This window comes from Salvelinus alpinus, chromosome 2, assembly GCF_045679555.1.
Source record: "Salvelinus alpinus chromosome 2, SLU_Salpinus.1, whole genome shotgun sequence".
In the NCBI taxonomy this organism is placed as follows: Eukaryota; Metazoa; Chordata; class Actinopteri; order Salmoniformes; family Salmonidae; genus Salvelinus; species Salvelinus alpinus.
Genome location: NC_092087.1, coordinates 127,698,280 through 127,704,279, shown reverse-complemented (window position 1 = coordinate 127,704,279; position 6,000 = coordinate 127,698,280). Strand labels below are relative to the sequence as shown.

The 6,000-nt window shown below is 44.9% G+C and overlaps 1 protein-coding gene across 1 annotated transcript in view; it reads left to right on the top strand.

The window, feature by feature from the left end:
* The first annotated feature begins 296 nt into the window (after positions 1-296).
* Positions 297-6,000, top strand: part of LOC139568712 (axin-2-like) — an 86,685-nt gene continuing 80,981 nt past the window's right edge. Inside the window, exon 1 of the mRNA XM_071390742.1 lies at positions 297-998. The gene's annotated coding sequence lies outside the window, so the exon portion shown is untranslated. The remainder of the gene's footprint in view (positions 999-6,000) is intronic.

The following is a 6,000-nucleotide window of genomic DNA, read 5'->3' as shown; positions in this document are numbered from 1 at the left end:
ACTTTTTCCTCTCTCTCTTCTTTCTTCTTTTTTTGTTCCGCTGTTTTGCTTTCTGCTTTTTTTGCTGTTTTCGTTCATCTTTTCTTTCTGGTTGTTTCTACTGAAACACTAAATGTACGCTTACGTCTCAGACTTGCTTTGCACTTGACTGGAAATCAGTCCCAAGTTATTAAAGAGAGATTGGGGGGGGTGGGGGGGCTGAAAAGGTTAGGGAGGATCCAATTAAGAGGGGGGGGGGGGGGGGGGGGTATAGAGAGTGAAGCAGAGGAACTTTTTTCAAGTTTCTTTTAAACACAAGATATACAGCCACTGTAATGGTTCCATGGATATTATAAGCCCTATTGCATAATCCTCTGTATTATAACCAAGTTCAATGACGCAATCTCAAAGAGAGAACTGGGCTACAGGTGAAAGTAGCTGGTAGTGGAGTTTTTGGCTCCTGCTTTTCTCCACCGAGTGATTGAAGCGTATAATAATGATTACAGGCATCACTTTAAGCCGATTGGGCGTCCTGGGGAGCGAGGAATAGGACTAAGGAACTCCGACGGGACATCTGCAGGCTTCAGTAGCGCAGTGGCCTAGTAACTCTCAAAGAGAAGACCGACCGGGAAATTAGCAACGAGGTTGGGAAAGAAAACAAGAAATTAGGTAACGAGGATGTAGAAATAAACTACCGTTGACGTCTTCCGTTTTGAGTCAAGAAGGCAACCATGTTTTTTTTTTCGCCCCTCCACCCCTGTTGGGATATTGGCAAGTTGTCATGACGACAGGGATGTTCTGCTGATGAAGTCCCGCTCCTCGTGGTCCAATCAGATTGTGGAGTCTAAAACTGCAGTACGAAACAGGAGAGGACGCACCTATTCCAGTTGCACAATGCCGAGAAGGACAGCCCGATCCTGGACCACCTACGGACGAAATGGACGATTTGGGGGAGACAGTCAATGGGGCCGCCATGGCTCGACAAAACACAGCGGGGGTCGAAGATGAGGGGCTGCCAGGTAGGGGGTCCAATATCGTATCTGATGCTGTTCATGTCACAATTCATCATTGCTATCAATACGATGGTCGAAGCGTTGTTTACAATTCTTTTCATGATCGACTTAAGGAAAAATACAGATACCGAGCGGTCACTGTGTAACGCTATGAGTATTGGCGGGAATGTTTTTGTGAAAATATTGTTTCTGGTGGGGGTTTTTCAGGTGTACTTTTCCCAAATTCGTAATCCACTCCTGCAGGTGGTTTTACAGATGCGAACGGAAAAAGAAAACAAATGTTTGACACAATTCTGTATGTGTTGGTTTCACGGTGGGTTGTCAAGCTATTGTAGAATAGGCTAATATGCAGAAACCACAGGTAGCCAAATGAACAGAAAACTCTCCCAGTGAAGTGCGATTCAGGCCTTTTTATTCAGAATCCTGGGCTACATTTTCCTATTATTTTCGTCTTTGGGCTGGCTTCAAAACTGGCTGAGCCAAAGCTGAGCTGTTTATAGCGCTTAGGGGGGGCTCCCTCTGTTTTTCTCTGAGCACTGCAGGTAGCCATTGCGGTCATCATCCTTTTAAAACGCGCCTCGTATTCTTCTTATTAAATCACAGCTGCCCACAATTAAATATCGGCCTCCTTGGAGTTTTTAAAATGGGTTTGGAATACGGACCTGGTCATAAGATGATTATAATTTGCTACTCTCTCCATCAGCAGGTCTGTTTAGCACCACACTGCCCGACCTCCCCCCTCCTCGTCTTCCCCCCTTCCCCTCGTTCATCCCCAATCCCTCCATCATGGGGTCTCTGTGGGAAGCCATTTGTCAGACTGACCCCCGACGGTGGATGTGTTTGACTCTTCAAACCTCCAAATGAAATGGATGTTGTCAGCATGGAGAAACCATCTTTATTGGCTCCTGGCTGGATATCAGCGGATATATTTTTTAAATGTTGTGGTGTTGGACAGTTTTGCAAATGGCGGTGGCTCCACACAAGGGATGGTTCGCTGTAGTGGGTGAGAGATCAGGATCACAGTGTTCTAGGAAATTACAGACTGATTCTGTTTGAAGTTGGGATTATGTTGACATTTTTTTGACCACATAACCCCATTCATTAAGTTCTTCAAAATGTCTCTCAAATGCTTTCAAATTATTGATACGTTGACTAGCAAGAACATCTTGTGACTGAAGTGATTGTAGAGCACATGTTCCCTAAAAGTTTATAGAGTTTGAAGAAGGCCACATTACTGGTAGGATATAGCAAGGGTATAACTTTTTCCCCAATTCAGCATTTCTAAAACAGTGTGTTTTAAGTCTGTCACTTTTAAGAGCCTATTCTCTTCAGCCTCACAACAAAAACACACCAAAGCAGCATGAGGCTAAGTCTAAGCTGGTCAGTTGGACCTCTGGTTGGAGATACTGAGGCCAATTGGACAGGGGAGATAACTGCAATAATGGGAAGTTGGTTTTGGAGAAATAGCCCCAAAGCCATAGCTATCACTCTAAGCTGATTGCTGGATTATTATGTCGTTTTAGATGGCAATCAATGTCGCCAAGGGCAAAGACAGAAAAACATGCTTCAACCTTGATTCAACCTCCATTCAACCTATTAACAGTTTAAAAATAGTTCCATCCAGCAGTGATGGACGCATAACCTTGAACAGTAACGGCGAGATACAACAGAGCAAGTTGTAGATGTCATTTTGTAAACGAAAGCATGTTGGCCAGTAGTTGAAACTCATGTCCCGAATGGTTTGCTATTCTATTGAAGGATTGCTAACTCAGTGTTATTCCTGTTATGGGAAATGGGTTTTCAATTGCTTTGATGCTGTGTGCCACATGTGTAATAGGTTTGGTCCCTCAACGTTAATAACCAATGACAGCAGTCTCTTACGATGGATCCTTCATAATGGTCTTAAAGGCTTCGAACTCTGCGCAGCAGGTCAATCACAACACGCGCTGGGGGGTTTTACCAGGAAACCGATATAGGGGGAAAGACCAGGTGTCTTATGATGCAGATTAGTAACACTTAGGTTTGTGAGATTTGAGGTTAGATGTGGTGAGCAGCTCTCCACAGTATGAACCTCATGACTTTGGGTCTGAGGAGGAAGTGATTTGTATTTTAGAAATGTTCTGCTTTATGGACCAGTGTCCCCTTTTTAGCAATGAAGAATGGTACGTCCCGGCCAGAACCAAGATGTTATAGAAAATATGGAGTCAATATGCATTTCAGTTATTCACCACAAGTTTCCTGTAAGGCAAATGTCTTTGGTTTGGGGAGTGTGAGATATTTGTACCCGTTTTACTCCCTAAGGCTTAGACCATAAGGCTTATGAATCAACGCCTAGACGAAGCTGTCAAATAGCCACAAAACCCGGAGAAAACCAGCGCAAACTGTTTGGAATTCCTTCATTTGCATCGTGTAATCAAGCGACGTTGTCATCTGGATAAATCAACATTTGAATCATCTGAAGAGGACGGATTATAAGCAGCCATTTCCAAGTCTGTCATCAATCTCCATGGACGCCATGTGTCAGTAAATGTCATCTTGAGGTTGATTGGACCACCCAGAGTTCGGCCCATTAAAGGCCATGCTGTTTTCATTCAGAACTTCCAGCGCTGTAGCCCCGACCATGTTTCCCCCACCCACCCCACGGCTCCCCCCAGCTAACCCACATAAAGACCTCTGATCTAGGGCTGGGGTCCCCGTAAATTACTGTGTTTAAAGGAACCCGAACATGATCAGAAAGACCTAGGGTCCCCAGAGCAATGGGAAGCAATGGGAACATCGTGTTCCATACAGTTAGTGTACATTCCTCCCTGGAACGAACCATAACAAGAACACTTCAGATGATGTCGGTGATACCAGGGAACCTTGAAGGAATTGGTTGGTTTCGGAGCCTCTGGCTTGACGTATGCCTGATGCGTCTTGCACGTAGAGATTGCAGGGGAGGGGTTCTTCTGGCTCACTAATTGCTCATCAGTTGTCAGTGCAGAAAAAGTAACGCTGTCTAACGCTGTCAGCAAAGGGCAATGGATGCATACAGTACGATATTTATTTCTTTTCATTTAATAGAGAGAGACCACAGACGGAGCTCAGAGAGAGCATGGTTAGAGCAACTATGTGCAATGTGTCCACATTTGTTAACATAGCAGACATAAAGAGAAAGAGCAAGATTGCGAACAGGTTTGATCACCGTGGGGCTGTCCAGACTCTACTGACAGGGGAGGAGGAGATGGTGATGGTTGCCTCTTAGAGGCATGTTTCTCCTGTCAACTAATGGTTGCCAACAGCGCTGTGGTGTCCATTTGCGGTGTCCAGTTCAGTGAAGAGACAAACACTGACACCACAAAGACAGGAGCTACTAGACAATAGACGATACAGTCTCCAATTGACCAATGGTGTACCTGCTTGTTGCACCAATCATTATTTCAGGGAAAGGCTAGAGAATTGTACTTTGTTTAAAACTGATGCATTGGTCTATCGAGAGTTCAAATTCACTTGCACCCTAATAAATAAGAAGAAGATTAAAAAAATATTAAATCAAAAGGTGTTAAAAAGTGTTAATTGTAGTGGGGGAAAAAGTTACATGTAAAATGTAATGAAATTGGCTTTCCTTTATCTAGTCAGATTTTAATATTATGCTATTTGTTCAAATCCAATTGGTTTGGGACACGTAGATCCCCTGAACGCAGCTCACTCTCCAGCCCACTTTCCAGCCCACACCCTGAAACACATAGATCCCCTGAACGCAGCTCACTCTCCAGCCCACTTTCCAGCCCACACCCTCAAACACGTAGATCCCCTGAACGCAGCTCACTCTCCAGCCCACTTTCCAGCCCACACCCTCAAACACATAGATCCCCTGAACGCATCTCACTTTCCAGCCCACTTTCCAGCCCACTTTCCAGCCCACACCCTCAAACACATAGATCCCCTGAACGCATCTCACTTTCCAGCCCACTTTCCAGCCCACACCCTCAAACACATAGATCCCCTGAACGCAGCTCACTTTCCAGCCCACTTTCCAGCCCACACCCTCAAACACATAGATCCCCTGAACGCAGCTCACTCTCCAGATCCCAATCACCTGAGTTCTAATCACCTGTTCACACACCTGTATGTCATTATCACACACTATTTAGTTCAGGTCTTTGCACCCCATCATTGTGAGGTATTGTTTGTTTTGTGACACATTTCTATTAGGAGCTCTGGTTTTCCCGTGATTCAATCCTCCCGTGTATGATAGTTTTGGCCTGCCTCACTAACGACGCCTTTTGCCTGTTCCCTGCCTGTACTTTAGCCTATCGGATTTCCTGTTATCTACCTATCGCCTGATCTCCCGGACGACGTTACTAGCCTTTTCCCTGCCTGTACTGTTGCCCTTTTAGACCCCCGGTGTATAACCTTCTGCCTGTCATTGGACCCAGTTACCTGCCTCCTCCTGTGGTCCTTCGCAATAAACACCTGCTGCTCCCTGCGCTTGATACCAGCTCTCTGTCTCCCATCGTGTTCATTACAGGTTCAAGATAAAGAGCTCCCGTCCCTCGCAGTCAATTCAGACAGGAGAATTACTAAGGGAATTGTGCCTCACCAACGTGACGTGTGAAATCCAATATTTGTGACAAATGGTAGATGTCTTGCCTAATACACTGTTTCTACTTCCGTGAATCATTTTCATTGCCAGAGCAGGCTGACGGTTTCTTCTTCGAGTGGTTGCAAGTCAGTCAGTGTAACACAGATTTCAGTCGATGAATGTTATTTTAATTGCCCCATCCCTCTTGCTCATCAACATTCCTTTCAATCTCCATGACAGTTTCAATCTCTTCATTGTAAAATCACAATTAGAATACGTATATTCTGGTTCAATTACTAACATGTTATTAGGCTAATTGGCGGCCCATAACTCTAAGCTGTGTAGTGACTACAAGTCAGTTATGGAACGGGTGCATCTCTCTTTCTCTCTAAACCGACATATGTTGAAACATTGGCATGTAACCCCCACCAATAAGGGCCATTC